The sequence below is a fragment of the Caretta caretta genome, chromosome 10 (genome assembly GCF_965140235.1).
Source record: "Caretta caretta isolate rCarCar2 chromosome 10, rCarCar1.hap1, whole genome shotgun sequence".
Classification (NCBI taxonomy): Eukaryota; Metazoa; Chordata; order Testudines; family Cheloniidae; genus Caretta; species Caretta caretta.
Genome location: NC_134215.1, coordinates 64,359,812 through 64,380,933, shown reverse-complemented (window position 1 = coordinate 64,380,933; position 21,122 = coordinate 64,359,812). Strand labels below are relative to the sequence as shown.

The 21,122-nt window shown below is 40.2% G+C and overlaps 1 protein-coding gene across 15 annotated transcripts in view; it reads right to left on the bottom strand.

Annotated features, from left to right (window-relative positions):
• SEMA6D (semaphorin 6D) overlaps positions 1–21,122 on the bottom strand; it is a 289,642-nt gene that overhangs the window by 105,037 nt on the left and 163,483 nt on the right. The window lies entirely within an intron of this gene.

Sequence of the window (21,122 nt, the reverse complement as noted above, 5' to 3'; positions counted from 1 at the left end):
TGAACAGCCACCTGATGCAAATGACTTTTGTTCCTTACCAACCTTGGTTGGATTCAGACTTGCATCCATTCCACCATATAATGCTCATCACTACGGTCATCAATATGGTCTCTGAGAACCTGGACACAAAAGTCTCTATAGCCAAACTACCAATCTTCTGAGCCAACCAGTCCCCCTTAAAAACTGATCCTTCAGCCTTTCCTGCGACAGCTGCATCTTCTCCTCTTGTGTGGATTTATTACACCCATCCAGCAGAGTACTGGCACATTTTTTACTGAAAATGAAATCCTCATTTTCTTGTAAATTCAAGAATTGTAAAACACACTCTGGAAATTCCCTATTTATTCATCTATTCCAAAACCCCAACAACTCTAGTTTCACCGGGGAAATAACAATATTGCGGTAACCATTTATTTATCCCTCCTTATCTTTGCACAGAAATCTAATGGAAAACTGATGCGGAAACACTTCTAATGCTTTACTTTGCTATTTTAATACTAAATGTTCTGTCTACTTTCCCAAACAACACATTAAGAAGAGTTCAATCATTTGTTTCCTGTTGATCATTAAGAGACAGCTTGTGTCTGGCCATGTACAAGTCTGAGGTGCAGGGAGGGTGCAAGGAGTCCTCTCTGCTTTGTGCCTCTCTATGGGGCCTAAACGATCCCAGTTCTTGCACTCAGAGTTCAAAGGATTATTGGAGGCTGGAGGCTATGGAGGCAAGAATCTCCCCCAGGGCTTAGGGCTGGAGCTACATCACTCTGGATTCCTAGCCAGCAGAACGGGCCCCAGGTGGGATTACAATTGCATACTGTCCCCTTATAAAGGATACAGCAGAAGCTGTGCTGATCCAGAACCATGGAGCCTGCCCTGGAAAACTATGACCCTGGGAGCTATGTGCCTCTGCACTGCCACCTTCGGCTAGGCTGTGCCTTAAAGGGCCAGGCTAACCCAAAATGGAAAAAAGCTTTACAGTATTTAATGACTGTATGAATCTTTTATACTGACTTTCCGTGAGTCACTCAATAGCAGTAACCCCTGAAACAGTGTGACGAATAGCCTAGTATTCTTCACATGTAGACCCTTTCTCAACTGCCATGTGCACGTTTCCTGTTGTATGTCTGCAGCTCATGGATGCAGAGGCCAAAAAGTGAATAAGTTATTACAAACCGAGCTATTTATTTCTAGTGAGTAGTTTATGATCATGAAAGTTGCAGAAGTCAACAGCCCCGTCATCTGAGCCCCAACCAGCTTTGCAATAATAAACCCTGCTCTGAAAACCTCCCAGCTTCCATGATCATCTGTATCAACTGCAGAATTGCTAACCATTTGACCCACAAACTGCTTAGAATGATATCTGTAGTTCTGAGCTATCACCTATTTTATTTAAATTGGACAATAAGTTCCTGACCTTTAGTCAGTGTCTTTGTCTGGTAAGTACCAACCTTTTAAGCTCAGGCTGATAGAACTGTGGTGGCTTAAATCTCATGATGTAGTTGCTGTACATAGTTTTAAAAACTTTTGGAAGCATGAATGAAATGTTAGGTATGTAAACACTGTATAAATTCAGCATCAGCACCTTGTTTAGTGCAATAGTAAATTAAGAGTCCTGGAAAGAGTTAAAGGAATAACAACAAGTGAGTTTAACAATATGACCCCTGCTTCTTTCAGTGCACAAAAGTTCACCACATTTTCCCCTAAGCAGTTAATCAACTAAGTGAACATTTACATTGTAACTAGTTTCCCTTTAGAATGTTGGTGGATAAAAAAGTGCTATTGTGAAAAGACTACCAGATGGGAGTGAATGATGGTTCTCAAGTTGTCACTCGGCAAATCAAAATCAACCTTCACTGGAACATTAAAAGGCGCATCTTCTTCCCCCAAATACCTGCCTTCCTACCAAAATTTAGTTTCCTGTCCTCACTCACTGTGGGTTTAGAGTTGTTCAATAATAGTCACATGCAATTTGCATAATGAGAAATGTGCACTCTTCTTATTCTTAAAAATGATGAACCATTTTTGCTAAAGTTTTATTAAAAACAAAGTCACCTGCAGGCAGAGACCAAGCATGGAAAATTTTAACCTAAAAGGCGAAAGGTTCAGAAAGATAGGAGCAACTGACCAAAGACCCTTTGAATGGAGAAGAGTAGGCAATCTGAGCTTGCTTCCGCAAGGTATTTCGGCATGCACGTAATTTTAAGCAGAGTAATGCCACTGAAGTCAAGAGACCACTCATGCCTAAAGTTACACACATATGAAAGTACCTTGATCAATTGGGATCTTATGTACAAGCTTAAGTCCCACTGACTTCAGTACTAATGCTTAGAATTAGGCACTGGCTGAAGTGCTTTACTGAGTCAGAATCTAAAGCCCTGTTACATCAGCTATAATATGCCCTGCTACAAAACTTCATAGTTCTACTGTACACAGCATGATGTTAATTCTCATGCCTTTCTGAAACAGCGCAGAAGGTCAAATTACAGTTGCTGTTGGAATCACAACTTTGAAAAATGTATGTGTAAAGTCTCAGCTATAATGTGTTAATCTGTATTTACATTTTATTTCCTTAGAAAAGTGTTTATCTACTGTTGATGCTGCCAGTAAAATCAAGATGTCCCAGTATGGGTTATCTTCAGCACATGTCATATTTCTTCTTTCCTTGTTATCGGTTTTATTATTATTGTATGCAAGGATTGCATATATTTCCATATTTGGTCTGCTGCTGTAACATCACAATAAGGTACTATGAAATAACATAGATTAATGCAAAAGTGGAGCAGTGATGGGAGGATTCTTTTCATTACAATTCAAACCTACTGGGACATTGTGCGTTCACAATTTAGCAAAAAAGACAAAGTCAAGTCAGGCAACTTCCACTGATAACTCAAAAATATTACAGAAGAGTCACAGCTAAAAGGCACTTATACGAGGTACCAAAAAAAAAAAAAAAAAAAAAAGAGAGAGAGAGAGAGAGAGAGAAACAACATTTTGTCTGAAATGGGCACTTATCATCCCTCCCGTGATACTGGATCAAGGTATGAGTAAGGCTTTTTGAAGCTGAAATGTCATTTTGTTGACTATTGACCCTCCTATCTTTCTTGCACCTTGGAAGTGATTTTGTTTAAGTGCATTTGGGATGTTTTCTTCTACAGTCTTTGTTTGTTTATTTATTTTTGATTTACCAGAGGCTATTTGCTGTAATTATCTTTGTTCCTTTTCGGATCTTTGGATAGTGTTTTCTGGGGGATATTTCTAATGTCAGAATGCCCCTGAAAGCAGTCATCTTTCTGTTCACATTTCCCTTTTACAAATTAATCTCCATTTATACAGGAGTGCATCTTAGATTTTTTTTCCGGACAGCGAGCTAATATTCATCCACAGAACTGACCTTTAAGGTTTATTTTCAGTTCAAAGGGGAGAAAAAAACATCAGATATCAAGGAAGGGTGGAGAGAACATAGGTGAACATCAAGCCTATCTAACAACAATGTTCCCTGTCCATGTTGTTCCTATGAAGTACCGTGTACAGCAGTTTCAGAATGAGGAGGAAGGAGTAGGAGTATTCTTGCTAGATTTCAGCATCCTTTCATTATCATTTCTCTGTCTCCCCAAACTCTTGTACATTTCTATCTCCCTAAACTCTTGTACATTACCCTATCAGAGCAGTAGGATACTAAAGGGGAGAGCTGGGTTCTAAGTGTCATTAACAACAGAGATGATCATCTGTTCCTTCCACTCTCAACTTGTTCTTCTCATGGGGATTCGTTCAGTATAGAATCAAGGAGGCACGTACATAGAAAACTTTTTTTCATACTCTTGGGAAAAAGCAATATGTTTAAACACACAAAGAGTGTGTTTGTGTGTGTATAAAAATCCTGTTTCCCCCCCGCCCAAGGATGAAAAACTGTTCTTTGAAACTTCTAGAACTTCTCAAAAACTTCTAAATGTTTTCTGGAACAAAAATTGTTTTGGAGTTCACCCACTCCATGTGGAAAGTCCTTCAAGAAAAAAAAAGTATTTATTTTTAAGGAAAAGGTATGATAATGACCATCTACTTATCAGGTGTGTTAGACACACATTAGGAGTTCTCACTAACATGCACGTAAAGCACAAACATAAAGTTAGCAATCTTCCAAAATGATCTTAACTTTTGTAGATTACTCCTGAATAAGGCTTAATGATTTAAATATCATTGCAAACTGTATTTTCCAGCTTCAGCATATATTTATAACTATTGTGGCCAACTTCCTGCCCTGTTGTTAACACAAGGGACCAGACTGTCATTTACATTTCCAGAGCAGTGTTATCTACATACTCACCTCTTTTCTGAGGTTGACGTCAGGAATTTGAATGATTTGTTACACAGTAACTATCTTTTCCTTTATCTTTTTTCAGAAAAAAATAATAAAACTTGGCCATATCTACAGTGTGCCTACTAGAGAGATATAGAACAGATGTTCTAGTTTCTGTGTATGGTTCAAGGCTTAACAAAATTACTCACTTTTAGCAGATAACAGAATCCTAACCATCTGCCTTAAACTGGGATCAGATGTCCACTGTCTGAGCTGATATTTTATCCAAGGTGTATTTGCCTTCCAGTTCTACCACTATGATAGGGGAGGGCTGGGAGCAGCAGTACGGATACACAGTGGTTCCATATGATCCCAGTGACATTTGCAGGAAGTATGTAGTATGTTCCCATGGATCCCTAGCATAGGGCGGTTTATATGGCTGTCACCCCTGCTCATTCCACACTTCCACTGGTCGTAAGGTCCAAGGTTACACAACAATAGCAACCTCAAAGCCTTAGATCTTTCCTGCTAAGGTGTCCTTTTCAGTGTATTATTATGTAGGAAAGGGAGAATAGGATAGAGTAGAACCTGTTGATGCCATCATCCTGTATGGTGTTGGCCACTCAATCTAAGTCAAATATTTTTGTCAAACCGGTTTAGGACATTTAATTACAGGGTCTGAAATATGGTCTCGGTGGGATTTATTCTTTGAAAACAGTTTTCAAAATGTCCTCAAATATGAATGATGCTGTTCTGTGGTGAATACTTGTGGGAACCATCCTCACTCTCATCTATCACTGTATTGTAGCATCCAAAGTAAATATTCCTTAGTCTTCTAATAAGTAAATAACTTAAAGGGTGTGTGTGTGTGCACACACCCACACACATGTATGTCTGTATGTAGAGAGAGATGTAGATTTCAAGGGATATGAAAAGTATTTCCTATATGGAGTTTTAAAGGGAAAGCAGCTGCATAAGTGAAGATATTCAGGAAAGAGTTCAGATCTGTTAAAATATTCAGACACTACGGTGTCCCTATTCAGAATAGCACTGTACAGTATATATGAAAACCAACCATAAGTTAAATCTTCTCATTTTACTCTTGGCAGCTCTTTTGGAGGATTAACAGTATACAGCTGTAGCATTAAACAGTTTTTAAAATCCAGCACTTGAAATATATCAGAATAATACAGGTTCTCTTTAAAATACAGTTGGTTTATTACCACAGATGAGCTGCAGATGTAAAATTTAGCTATTTAAAGACAGATTTTTTTTGTCACCACTCTTGGAATAGCTGAAAAATCTTGTTTGTGCCAGGACCAAAGCTGGAATTGTAGAGCTGCTCCATTCGTACCCATAGCATTTTTGTCTTTTTTTAGTTGAGTGTTTTCCCCTTTTTGTTTTCCTTGCCTCACATTTGGCTCTTTCCCACTGGTGTCCATAGCAGCATCCCACTGGTAGTCTGCAATGTTGCTGCAATGGAATCGTGCCAGTGGAGGCAATAGAATCAGTGATGTATGGGGAACACAGTTCAAGGTCATTCTACTTTTTTCCCCTTCAGCATGATATCTCTCCATGCTCTCTCAAATCCTGGTAATCCTGATAACGCATGGACTCATTCTGTTTTTTCTAATACATCAGTAGGAGACCAATAAAAGAGAGCTAAGTAATGAGAGTTAACTATACTCTGTAGCTGCAGGTAATGTATTTACTGTAGGACATTTGAGTTGCCTTCAAATGTTCTTAAGTGTTGTCCAGACATTTTACTTGGTTTTTATGGCTATTGTAAAAGCTGTAAAAATGTTAAACAAGATGATGTTGGTCTCAATATGTCTTTGGGATGCCTTACTACTGGCTCATTTAAAACTATTTAGTTATTTGTGTCTCCAGGGGCAAGGCACTATCCACATACCAAGAAGTCACAGACCCTACCCTGAAGAACTCCCAATATAAGACATGCTCCATACAAGCGGGCAGGGAGAAGGATACAGTCAAACTATCCAGGATATTTCTATATAGATGTAGATATATTTATATATTTTGTACATCATTATGTAAAACATGTTAAAAACATTCAAGTTGCAAAATCAAGCTCTCCAAAATTAGGAAATGCCAGAATTGAAGCTGCCTGTGCAACCTTAATTCACCCCCCCTGTGTGTATACATTATGATGCAGTCTTTAAGTATATGATTATATGATCACATGCCATTTTTGCCATGGAATCCCTCCCTCTTTCAGTGCACACAATGGGTGCTGTGCACTGAAAGTGCAGCTATTCAGTACTTCTTTTGATCATCATTCAGTGCGTGGAGGGCCCTAGACCTTCTAGTCTGCATGTTATCTGACCCCCACTCTGAAGACAGAATTATTCATTTCCTCATAGGCTTTTCTATGGTGCTCATCACTCTAGTATCTGAGTGCTTCATATATATTAATTAATTTATTTTCACAACTCCCCCGTGAGATGAGGTGATATTATTGTCCCCATTTTCCAGATGTGGAACTAAGGCACAAAAGATTAAGGTCAAAAGTATTCACTGATTTTGGATATCCAATCTGAGATGCCGAGGACTTGATTTTTCAGAAAACTTAATATTGCATAGTACTTTATATGTTCAAAGCAGGGCTCCCATTGATCTGAGCTTCAGCTATGAGTGCTCAGGACTTTTGCAAATCAGACTCCAGGTGTCTCAAGTTGGGTACCCAGAAAGTGAGGACCACACAGTGGCCACCTGTGAACATTTTGGTTTACATGACTTGCCCAATGTCATAGAGGAATTCTGTGGAAGAAGCAGGGATAGACTTCAGTGCAGCATTCAACTGACTTAACTAGGAGACTGCCCTTTCTATTCCTGCAGCCCTCTGCCTTATTCAGCCTTAGGTAGACACTTAAGGTATGTGTCCAATGAAATTACACCTACAGTATCACAAATTAACAAGAAATTATAAATTCCTGCTCACCCAATCAATGCGTCAGAACTGTCAATAACTTCTCCATTAGAACTGTCCAAAAAGGGGAATTCCTGCAAACTGGAATTTTCATTTCAGAAAAACCAAACCACAGTGTATCTGAAACAAAAATGTGCTTCCTAGATCCCTGGCAGCTGTCAGGGATCCAGGGGCAGCTGCCCTACCGGGCTGCCCAGCTACTGCTAGCTGTGAGCTAGCTGCCTCAAGAGTTGGGCCGCCCAGGGAGCCAGCTGGCCAGATAGTTTGATTCTGTGGCTGGGAGCCTGAGACCCCCAAGTGAAGCCAGGGCTCTCAGGGCTTTCAGGCTCTCCAAATCCAGTTGATGCTCTCAGGCTCTCTGCTGAAGTGCCACAACTTGAGCCAAGTCTCCCAGAGATTCCAAAGCAGCAGGGAGTCTGGAAATCCTGACAACCCCAGCTCCCAGGGCTTCCAGATGCTCTGCTGAACAGCTGGAAGTCTAGACCCTGGCACCCATGGCTTGAGCTGGGGTATACAGAGTTTCAAAGGCTGCTAGGCTCTTAGCCCTGAAAAGCAGGGATCCTGAAAGCCCTGTGAGCCTCAGCTTGACCAGCAGTTTTCAGGATCCCAGTGTCCCTGCTCTGTTGCAGGGACCCTGTAAGCTCCAGGCTCCTGGCCCTGGAACAGACTGCATGGTGGAGCTACCCTGAAGCTGTGGACCCTACAAGTCATGTGGGCAGTCCACACACTGGAGCCACAGACCCCAGAAGCTTTGGGTTCCTGGGGTCCTTTCAGTGAAAGTTTGGTTGAATCCAACTTGATTTGATGAGAAAACTTGGGTTTGATAATCAGCATTTTGGAAAATTTCCCGTTAGATTTAATCCCCACAAAACCCACATCTACCCTCCTATTCCACCCCTTTCTCAAAAAGCATGGGAGAACTAATAAGCCTTTCTACACACCATGAGGGTCCAGAGACTGTGGATCTGTCAGATGAAGAAGAGCAGCAACCTCTAGAGAAGCAGTTCAGTTACAATACTTAAAAATATATTTAGAAAATACTTAGAAAAGTATTTTGCCTCACTTAGTTTGGGGGATTATTATTTTGAGTGTCACAGCTGATCTCAATTGCCATGATACCACACAAAGAGAACAACAGTGTTGTATACAGACAGGATTCCAATTATTGAGAGATGTTGAATACCCTGTCTAGGGAAGTGGTGGAAGCCCCATTGCTCGGGGCTTTTAAAACTAGACTGGACTAAACACTAAAAAAAAACAAAACCCAAAAAACAACAACCTTGGAGACAATCCTGCATTGGCAGGGAGATAGAGAGGATCATTTGATAAGTATCTTCCCTATCTAACTTACATATTATCATCATAATTTCTAATAGAGTAGCTACTAGAAGTGCCTGCTGAAATTGAGGCCTCATTGAGCTAGGTGTTGAACGGATACTTAAAGACAGTTGCTGCCCTGAAGAATTTACACTCTAAATAGACAAAGCAGAGGCTGGGTGTCTGGCCTCTCTCCCGCACATGGCTAAGCGAGTGTTATGGAGATATGCCTCACTTTCCCCTTTGAAGTCAGTCACTGTTTCGCCCAGTGATGAGCTGCCAGAAGCTGAAGAACCAGTTCCTTCAGTTGCTCCTGGTCTTCGGCAGCACTGAAGGACCTGCCGCCGAAGTGCCGTCGAAGACCCAGAACGCGTGAAGGGCCCGCCGCCGAAGTGCTGCCGAAGACCCAGAACGAGTGAAGGGCCCGCCGCTGAAATGCCGCCGAAGGCGTGCAGTGCCGCCAGGTGAGTACAAATTCACAGGGGAAGCCTAGAGCTCAGGCAGGACGGGCAGGACAGGAGTTTGCCCACCCCTTTAACAACTGATTCTCAACTGCCTGCAAAATTTAACAACCAGTTCTAAACCGGCTGAAAAATTTAACAACCGGTTTGCGTGAACAGGTGTGAACCGGCTCCAGCTCACCACTGGAAATAACCATTTTGCTACCTAAAGATCATGTTCTGAGTGTGCATATTAACTGCTTTTCTTAATTGCAATAAGCCAAATAAAGTGCTATATACTCTTGGCCATCAGTGAACCTAGTTGACTTTACAGTCGAAATGAGGATTAGGGGGCAGTTTAAAATCTGACAAAACGAAAACATCCTCTCTCTGCAAAACAAACCTCTTTAAAGCCCTGATTCACCAAGGCACTTCGCCTTAGTGGTACTACTCGTGTACTTAAAGTTAGGCATGTGCTTAAGTACCTTCTTGGATTGAGACCAAACTTCTCCACTTGTTAGGTATGTCGTGGCTCAATCACAAATTTAAAACTAACTTTAGCACATTCATATTATGGTATAGAAGTCTAAGTCCATCCTGGTATGAAATTCATGTTGGCATTTAGGTGTGTCTAACTCCCACCGCTTTTGGCGGGAATTAGACACCTAAATACCTTTAAAAATGTTGTCCCTATTAGGACCTGCTGAGAACTCCTAGCAAACTGTAGAACTCCAGAGCCCATACAGAGCCCTATTGAGTCCAGTGAGGCTCTGTGAGAACACAGGGGGCCTGCCTATGCACAGGTTGTTGCTTGACTGGGGCCATAGGAAATTGCAAACTTAAGAAACAGCAGATGAATATGCTTGAAAATTAGAGCTGAGTGAAAACTGGAATTTCTGTCCTGTAAGAAATCCCAACAGTTTGCACTTGTTTTCATCACAAGTCTGGATGAAATGCTGAAATTTTTGTGGAATGAAAAGTTAGAGAAATTTTACATTCAGAAATGATGAAACATTTGGTTTTGAATCAATTTGTCATTAAACTGAATCTGCCTCAGGTGCCATGTTGCCTCAAGGGAGTTGTAGTTCAGGTGGCTCATTCTTCCCTATGAGCTGAACTCCCTGGCCTCAGTAGAGTACCATGATGCACCACAGTCATGTGACATTGCTGGAACTCTCTTTCTCCAGTTTTCTTCCTAAACAGAATTCTGACAAGATCAACAAGATTTTGTGAAGCATTTCAATTTCAGTGGAACCAGGGTGACCAAATAGCAAGTGTAAAAAATCGGGACAGGGAGTGGGGGGTAATAGGTGCCTATTTAAGAAAAAGCCCCCAAAATCAGGACTGTCCATATAAAATCGGGACATCTGGTCACCCTAATTTCAACAGAATGCAGTTCTATCAAAACATCTCTGACCAGCTCTAGACAGTCCCCTTAGCTCCCAGTCTGAACGTCATCCTAAGCATTATCTTTGTTTTGGTTTATAAGCACTCTGACGTTGGGACCATGTGTTTATCTTTCCAAAGAATTGGAATTCTATAAATACGAAATAATAATAATATAAGGTAAAAGCATATGTAAAAAGTTCATGTATGTAACAAAGTTTGAGATTTAGACGGAACAAAATTAAGAAATTCTGTTTCAAGGTTCTCATAACAGCCTTGATTCTGCTTCTTATACACATGCAATACAAAAGATCTTTCATTATAGGATCACAGCACAGATGCAGAAATATAAAATGAAACAGACATACATCTCATAAGGTTGTAGGAAAAAGTGCTGTTTCAACAAAAATCATATACCATATATTTCAAAAAAATAGCATACCAGCCAACTTACTTACACAGTATTACTGCAGGAATAATATTACAATTCTGCATAAGTAGTCATATAAAATGTTTGTGATTATTATAGAAAGTTTAGCTCCCTTCCATTAAATAACATGTATTGTTTGCTTAATATGGCATATTGCCCACTCTATATGGTCATGAATTAAAAAGCCTGTTGCAATACATATTCACAAGGAGGCAAAATTTAGTATTGCTCTGGGAACCTTAACTGAATTTCCAGATTTCTTTCATGCATCAAATCATAATCTGCATTTATGTTACTTTTTTCACATTAATTTAAGATAAAATTACTGTTTTCTAAAAAATCCCAAACCCTTTAGTATAGTTTTATTGTATATAACTTTAACCTGATCACTGGAATAATTTCCACAGATATTGAGAGACATAGCAAAAAATTCTATTTTTACATCACATTTCAGATAATTTATCATTTCTCTTGAGCGTTCTTAGGTCTGCCAGACATACTTTTCCTACCATGATATATTAGTATAAAGCCTGGATTTCTATTTTGCTTTTATTCTGAACTTAGGAAAAGTAGCATTCTTCTCCATTCCATAATGTACATCCAAAATCCATTCCAGCACAATACATTATCTTTCTGGATGTCAATTTTAATAATATCAACTAATCAGCTATCTATATCAAATTTAATTATATTATACTGTAGTTAAGGTTTTTGTGAAGTTTCTGTTAACTGGATATATTTTAAATTATAACAGTTTGTATTCAAGTAATTATTTTGGGGTGCTGTTAACTAATTATAAGAGTCTATTTTTGATATAGCTAATTAGCTTGTTTAGTATTCATTGGGGAAATGTGAATACATTTGCCCGGGTCCCCTTGGACATCCTTAAAAATGAGGATGTCACCAGGGGGTTGTTTTTTTTTTTAAATAATTCTTAGTCACGTCAGTATGCATCATTTTAATGTGATTGTAGTGATAGCCCTGATGTGCCTGCCAATCCCACTTAATACAGCCACACATCCTGTGGCTGGGTTTGTTGCTGTGTGTGCAACTTGCTGAGACACAAAGTAGTATCCTTGGAGTCCACAGGCATTTCAAAGGAGCCATTTGGAGCTGTGCTGAACTTTTTTTCCACGACACAATCTCTCTCTCACAGTTTTCAGACTTATTCCTGTCACATATTTTTCCTTACAGCAGAGTGACTATTTTCCTATTTTGATGGCTTTGATATCATGGACTAAACATCAAGATAAATATAAATATATTTTGGAGATAGGCTTGTCGGTTTCTGTTCCAATTATCATTCAACATTGAAAACTAGGAGTTAGTTTGCTTATCAGTGAGAACGTTTAGTTTGCACCTGCACAAGGAGTTATTGCAGCTGAGAAAGAAATTATATCAGGCTTTCTTTGCGGGAAACTGATGTATATACCATGTTAGGCTTTTGAACAGAGCACTTGTGTTATGTCATCTCAGTGCATCCCATCCCATACAATGCAATCTAAGTGAATTAGTATTGTGAAGCACCCATATGGCAAAGCACCCGCTTTCTACTACCAATGTAAAGTAATATTACCTTGGGTGAGCAGGAAAGCAGTTATTTATTTGGACTGTATAACAACTTTTTTTGGTTAAATATTACAGAGAGCCAGAGTTTTCAACAGCAACAAAAAAAACTATACATTAGTGCACAGACATGCAATATCTTTTGAAATCTATGGGGAATATTTCTATCTGCGGTGGTTGATACAATGTGAACAAACAGCCAGCAGGTCTTTTGTCTCTTTATCACTTTGCACCAATTTTCATCAAATATCAAAAACTTTTGCTGGAGGGAAGAGATATCTTTGCAGACTCCACATTCTAGAATTTCTGTAAATTGATCTTGCACATGTCTATGGCTGACAAGTGAAATGTGAAAAATCTTTTCTGAATTATTTTTATGGCCTGCAGGGACCCAGTGGAATGGTGAAAAAAGGAGGTCGTGATGAAGTTCAGAAACCAGTGTACAGTGATTTAAAATGATTCCCCAGAATTTTAATATTGTACCCAGTCCAACAGTCCAATTCTAGTGTGTGTCCCACTGGAGGAATAGAGGAGAAATGCACTTTTTCCCCCCCAATATCACTAGTTTTTAACTGGAAACTTGGGAGAGATTTCCCACCCCCACCACTGCAACTGGATATGCAACAAACTTACACAAATTGTTACAAGGTCAAATTTTCAAAAGCGTTTGGGGCCCAGATTTTCAAACGGTTAGTACTCATACAAATTGGGGCCAAGTTTTCTCAGGAGGTCAGTTCCCATTTGGCATCTAAATTAGGGGCAGAGTTTCAAAAGTTTGGCACACTGAAGCTCTTGCAGTGGCACTTTTGACTAGATTTTCAAAAGATCCACTCATTTAGATCCACTCATCTCACTTACATGGGAGATGAACTGTTCTGAAAATAGCTGTAGGCACTGAGCCCTTCTGAAAATTCTGACCATAATGTACAATAAATAGGCCAGATATCACAATATTTCTAGTGCTTTCAATAGCCATTTGGTACACTCTTAAAATTCATCATTGTGTATTTTTCTACAATTTCTCAGATAAGAACTTGTAAATCTATAAATAGACAGTTTCCCATCTGCATTCTTCAGGGTTTGTACTTAAAGAGGGCTCAAATCAAGACACTCACTGCTGGTTTATTGACAGTTAGAGCTTCCCCTCCACCCTGCAACTTTTTTCTCCAGAAAAGTAGTAGGAAAACAAAAAATAGCTCTCTTCAGACATAGTTTTCTTCCTCTGTTCCCTCATTGACTTATAAACACTCGGATACAATGCTTTGCTTCTGTAACATTTTTATCAATAAAGTTTCACACATTAGAATCTAGAGATGCCGAACAGAACACAGATCAAAATAATCTGCTCTTAACTTCATAAAGGTAAAATAAGGAAAGCTTTATGAAAACAGACCAAGCACACAAAATATCAGGGACCTAAATGACTGGTCTACGTATACTAATTACATTAATATCTTCTTGAAGTGACAGTATACATAGTCAACCGGATCTTTCAGAATTAAAGCTTATTAGACTCTACATGGAATTGCAACTGATGGCATATTTATTTACCTGAGTCTTACTTACCAACCATAAAGAATAAGAAACATTCTTATATGAAGTACTGTAATTTGGACATCACTAGCCATGGCTGCATAAACTGCAACCCTACAAACCCGCAGTACAGTAGCATAGTGATCATATTGATTCTATAATACTAAACTACCGTAAAAGTAATTACATTTCACAATGATCACAACACTAAATATTTAGGGGATGACTATATGCTATATTAAGCCATTTATAATTAGTTAAACTACAAAAGGTTTTCTGTTTGTCCATGATTTATCCTTGGTGTGAGGCAGTATTTTGAAGGTAAACCTATTATTATATTTTTTTTAATCTGTAGAAGGCTCATTAATTCCCCCCGCACACAAACACCCGATCTGTTCAGTTAGTACAAAGGCAATGCAAGGAGAAGGAGAAGTTTCAATATGCAGCTATACAAGAGTGGAGTGAATTCAGGCAACTAGAAATGTGGGATTGAGCCACCTGCAATAAGAGAGTTATGGTCATTCCTCATCTCTCAGGGCAGCAGGGATTAGGTTTAGCATGTTAATTCAGTATGGAGTAAAATGGTTTAAAGCCTTCTCATAATGCCATAAATACAGAAAGTGCTGCAGGCTCTGTGCAGAATCCTTGTCAATTGCAAAATGCAATGTACAAATATGTTAGTGAATTACACACCAACTCCAGTTTGTACTGCTAGCATTGGATTTTATTATATACACTGTGCAGTGCTATACAATGGATATTTATCCCTTGCTTCCCTCTTCCCCCTCCCCCAATAAGTCTAGGGTTTAACATACATATGGAGCAAATAAAGATGTTTTGTTTTCTATCTCATAATTTGCAGATATAGCTGTGTATAGCCAGTGCTATTTCACACATATATATATAAAGTTAACAGGGGTTACAGGAAAGACCCTGTGTGCTATGCAGCATATACAACTTGATTATGTGGCAGAAACCTTGGAATTATGCAGTACTGCCCTTTCCCAACCAATCCCAGTACAATCAGTACAGTTTCTCTTCTGATTTGATATTCAATTTTATTTCTTTTTGGCTGCCCCCCATTTTTTGGTCAGATAGAGGGTGGGGGTACATCTGCTATTTTTCTCCTCTGCTGGGACAGGAACAGAAATGACGTATGGGCAGAAAGGTGGTGGGGGCTGTTTTGTCATTCCAACAACTAGCTCCTCCACTACATCCCCTTGCACTGTCTGCCACCACATCCAACAAGGATGGACAACTATGGAAGATTAATGTTTCTTCTGGAATGGATCAGAAGTTGACAACGCTGCTGTTTAAAAATCATTAGGATTCAGTTCTAATAGTCTGTTGAGAGTAATAAGGACAATTCACACTTTTCTCAGAGTTATTATTTTCTGCAGATTCTAGTAAGTTTTCAATATTTTGAAGGCTTTCTTCTCAATCGTAAGGGCTAGGGACTTAATTTTTTAAATTAAAGCTTTGATTCTGGAACACAATTACATGGAAAACTGAAAAAGAATGGTGATTATGTGGCAATTCACATGCCTGCATAATCACATTATATATAGGGGCTTGAACATAGCCAATTTAAATCAGAGACAAGTTTTTTTCTTCTTCTAGGGAAATACATAATTCTGAGTATAGATATGTAATGCCTTTCAAACAATAACTTATGAAACCTCAAAAAACTTTTAGCGGGAGGGAAGGCATTTATCAGAATTGCCATTGAAATGCAGCCATCTCAGGAAGAGAAAATATTAGTTGATTAATAACTCCCCAGAACTCTACTCAACACTCAAAGATAGCAGTGAAGTAAATCCATTTGGCTGAGAGATTTGAACATGTGTTTGAAGTTTGCCTCTAGCAATGGGCAAACTCACACATCCCCATCTCCAAGCAGGGAAACAGGCCATTCAAGGCAAAAGGAATAGGACAACATACGTAGGAAACAAGGACGTTATCAGATGCTGTTTCATGGATGTGCAAAGTAATTGGAGGATGATGCACAACAGCTCCTGGATTCCCACTACTGACAACGTAGAGACAGGTCTGTAAGCCACACACTGCACTATTCTGTGAAGTATCGCCAATGGCCTGGTGTCAAGGCTGTGCCTGAGAGGTTCCCTGTGCCTCCAGTCAGCAGGTATTTTAACCAAATAGCTTTGGCAGCCCCCTCACTAACCTTGAGAGACCTTGCCTCCTGTTGTCCTAAGATTTGCTGTACAGGTGAGGATTTCACAGCATCTCAGACGTGGAGAATGTGAATACATCCACTGCAGCCTCTATGCACGGGCCAGGATATGGATTGTAGGGAGCATGATAGAGTAAACACTACACTTCTCTAAACTAATGCATTTGTATGCACATTTTCATTTTCTGCTCTGCTTTGTGCTTCATGAGACCATTTGGCCCCCTGTGTCTGGAAAAAACATAGTGCCAAATTCCGTTCTCAGCTACATGGTACATAATCAACTTCAGTGGATTTACTTAAGATTTACACCATTGTAACAGAGCAGAAGTTGAATCAGAGCATTCTTTCCCTGCTATGTACAGAAAGAACAGATTTAGAGATTTTTATGTGTATTGGATAAAGAAGTCTAAAGATATACAGTAAATACATCCTAACAGAATAAAAAAATTATTAAGGTAACAACAATTCCAATTTCAAAATCTGTTTTATGACCGTGTTTAGTTTCACTCTGCAACACAATTAGACTCTATTTTTATTTTGAAATCGTCTAGTAATAACTCTGAAGAGTCCAAAGATTTTTTAAGCAGTCCTAGACATCTTTAAACATATTTCAGCTAAATTGCTCACCCAATCCTCAGCTGTAGTTCTAACCTTTATTTTTGCTGCTCTGTGAGATTCATGTGAAAAGCCACCATAGCCTGAGGTTTTGAAGTTGGAAGATTATGCTTTGGCCCTCTGGTATGTACTTTTGTCAGTTTTCTAATCTCTGTATGAAGTCCTCTGGCTTTTAAGAGAGACCAACTGATGTTCCCTGAAGCATGTATATTCTTTCAGCAGCATGAAAGAAGTTAGCCATTGTCATTTACAATCTAAAAGTTTTAATCTCTTTATTTTCAAATTAATTAGTCTTATTAGCTTAATTGCATGAACCAGGTTCAAAGTACAGGAACTGATGTCATCTGCCTTCTACAACTATCTATAGACCAAAGTCTGTATAGACCATGTCTGCATGCAATACAGACTTTCAGCAGAACCAGACACCTAAAATGGCTTAAGAGATAAAATCCCTTAAATAAGCTTGAGACAGAATTTATTTAAATGTCTAATTCTAAATGTACTTATGCTTAGTAGTAATGTTTACCATCTGCCTGACTCTGGCTGTTGAGGTAATTGTAAAGCTATAAATAGCCGAACATATGCTGCACATATTTGGGCCTTAAATACAACAGCCTTGTGTAAAACAACTGGAAATAATAATAATAAGTGATCTAAATCTGGGCATTATTCACAGTGAGTCAAGAAAAGATCATTAAAGGTTTTAGCTGTTGTGTTGCCTGTGATAAATACTCCTCCCTAGGCATGGCTGAGACTATGGCATTGCTTACAGGCCCAATTCTACAAGTTGTTAGTCCTGTCTGTGACTCCAACCCACAGAAAACAACATTTCAGTTGTATGCAGCAGACACCTTCAGAGAATAATACAGATTGAGACCAAATTGCAAACTGAACAAATATATATATTTAAGTCTGTAAATGACTAATGCTGACATTTCAGTCAACGCTCCCTCTCCTTTTAAAGACTAGAGCGCTGGAGAATGATATACAGCTGCAGAAATGCCTAAAGCCTAACTTGAAAAGACTGTTTTATATTTGAATTAGATTATTCTTGTGTGTCTCATACATTTAGTCACACTAACAGCAGTCATAAAGCTATTGCATTGACACAACTAAAAATAGTATTGATACCAGTTATCTGTTGGAACATCAGCCCACTAATCATAATTGCCCATATGTGTCCTCCTGGAATAAAACTATAGGGAGAGGAACAAAACACTCCAGAAGTCATGCAACTATTTAAGTGTGCCTCAGGGGTCACACTCTTCCCCCGCCTCCTCCCCAACCACAAACACTGTGAAGAACCATCAGAAATGTAGAGCTACTGAGAAATGTGACCCTGGAGACCACAGGGTTAAGGACAGGAATGTGATCATTTCCTTCCACAGGCGATGGCTCTTGGGAAGGAAATCCCAGTGATGATCTCCTCATCTGATACTGTCATTTCTCTGTATGTGTGTGCGTGTATGTGTGTGTGTATGTATGAGAAAGAGAGTGAGTGAGAGAGATTGCTCTTATGTGGAGCCACCCCTAAACGCGGTGGATTCCCAGGTGTTGGCATGGAGACCATATATCTTTATGCTGGCTTTCGCCCCCCCCAATGGACCAGCCTGCCCTGGAGCTGCTCTACTGGAGACATCTCTGGACATGCTGACACCTAGGGACCTAGTGTGGGTGGAGAGAGGAGAACTCAGTGAAGAAAAATACAGTCCCAGATTAGACAGGAAATGCTGTGGGTCCTATGTAGTCCTGCTCCTGGCATGGCCAGTCTTTGCCCCATCCCTACCAGAGATATTGGAACTAGTAAAAGGAGATGGTGTTGAGGAGGTGGCTGACTCATCATCCATGCTGGAAGAGAGGGAGAAACTCTCTGTGAAGAATTGGGAGGCTAGGCGGGAATGAACTGGGCTTAAGGTTTCTTACTGAATCCTGGCTGGATTCATGGAAGGTCCCCAGTGCTATTGGCTGCAGGCACTGCACTCTGTGTCACAAGTGCAGAGGAATAGTGACTGATGTTTCAAGCACTATTAACTAATCCCCGCCATTTGTGTAGGCTTTAGTTTATGTAAGCAGCGGGACATGGTAAACAGACTGACTCTTCTTCAGCTTCAACCTTCAGCTTTCAACCTCGCCACTTCTGCTCTTTTTACAAGCAGCCAATTGGCTGCACACTTATGTTATGGAAAGTAAGAGGATGTATAAGTGACATCTCATGTTGCTGTCATTCCTTTGCATATGGGTTCCTTCCACCTATCCAATGGTTTGGCTCCCCTCTGCACCAGATCGATGATAATTCCTCTTCGGCTAAATCCAGAAAGTTGCTATGGGCATCTGTTTCTGCACCTGCAGAGCCTGTACCTGTAGAGCCTTATAAGATTCAGGCCTCTCCCCCCATATTGGTCAACATAAATATGAAAAAGCTGTTGGGAGAACTAATAAAACAACATGGGTTAAACAGTTCTTAAAGTGATCTGAACAAGGGTGTGTGGGCTCCCTCCCTTGCCCATGTGAATGGCATTGGCTCCTGAGGGAGGGCAGAGAGCTCTGACTGCTTCCTGCAGCATCTCTGCTTGGCTGCTTGTATCCCAGGAGGTGGGGAAGTAGGGTGGGCAGCCAATCTGAGGGCAGCCAGGCAGGACTGTAATGTGTGACCCTCAGCCACCTGGCTGGAGATGTAGACATTTTATTTGCCAGGTCTGCGACCCCTGGCCCCAGGTGCACTTTACCCCTGGCCCCAGGTGCAGTCTGCTCCCAGCAAAATGTCTCCTTCACAACAGATGGGTTGCTAAACTTCAGCCCAGGTAAGAATGAGGAGATGCTGGTAGGCAGAGGGAAATGCTTGAGAGAACTCCCCTCCCCGTAGTCTCCCTGTTAATAGACTATCACATCCCTCCTCTGCCTTGGGGTCCTTTAGACTCAGTGCTAGTAGACTCTCATATAAATGTGGGGGCAAAAGACACCCAGTTCCATCTGCGACTGGCCAGATGACTGTGCTCCAACCTATCAGACAGCCTTGGCCAGTGACCCAGGCCTTCATGAGCACCATGCTTGATTGCTGTAACTCACTAGTACAAAAGGCAGCAGCCTCTCTGCTTAGCAACACATGTGGGAGCATCACTCCAGTGCCCTGCTCACAGCCCTGAGCCCTCACTGAATGCAGAGTCCAGTTCAAGCTCTGGGCCCTGATAGTCAAAGCCCTCCATGGGAGGCTGAAGAAGGTACAGCTGCCACTGCTCTGGTATACCCTGCTACTTGAGATGTTACACAGAGAAAATGGAGGCTGGCAATGGGAACACTAGCCCAAAGTGAGGCTGCAGGGATCCCGTTTTCGTGTAGACTTAGCAGAAGGAAAATGGAGGTGAGGTGGGCTGAGTGAGACAAAATTGCAGAGGGGTTGAAAAAAGTGATGTTGGGGAGGAGGCGAAGAGGAACAGCATGGGGAACAGAAGCACATTGACAATGGGAGGTGAACTGGGGGGCTATAACTGGAAGGGGATAATGCTTTTTACCTGTGTTGTTAGACTTATTTTCAAATGTTTAAAGAGGAAGTGTTATAAAAATCCTTACATTAATTATTTGCTACTGCATTGCAAGGGTAATATACCAGGCCAAAATGTGACACACCCTTCCAGGAGTGGCTAGCAAGAACTTCCTCCCTTGCACATTATACATTCTGCACAAGCGTCACTGAGAGCAGAGTATGGTCCTCATTTATTTTACATCAAGTAATGATATGGCAATTTCCAAGTGGGAAAATAAAAAAAGAATAGGCTCATATCAAAGCAAACTGTGCACTTCCTGCCTCTCAAGCTGAAGTTATAACATGTGCTAGAAAGGAGATGAAGTGGAAGCCAATAAACAGCCAGCACATATGGAAAACAAAATGCAAACCTATCCAAATTAATCTGTATTGTCTACATTCTCTTCCCTATGGTTTAACTCTAGCCTCAAGAAAACTAAAATATTTGTTTTTAAATATTGTTAAAGGTTTAAATATTGTTTAAATCTTTTCAAGGTATTGCATTTCTGGGTGAGATGTTTGTTAAAGACAAAATTAAAATCTTTTCTGACCTCTAGTGTGGCACGAATCTGTTGAGATTTGGAAGTACCTTCCACTAAGAAGTTGGCTGAAATTGAAAGGATGCCCTCCTTCCTCCACTCACACATTCAGTTTAAGACACTTTAATTTCTTTAATGAAATCAAAATATGCAGGGCCAAATTTAGATGTAGTTTAAGTGGATTCAATACCTATATAAGTCTCCGAGCCTTTTTCAGCAGTGGCATAATCCGTGGTTTAACGTTAAATTTCAGGGACTAAATGCTGCCTGTTACACTGATATAAATTCAGAGCAGATCCAGTGAAATCCATGGAGTTATTTTGGAGTTGCAATGGAGTAAAGGG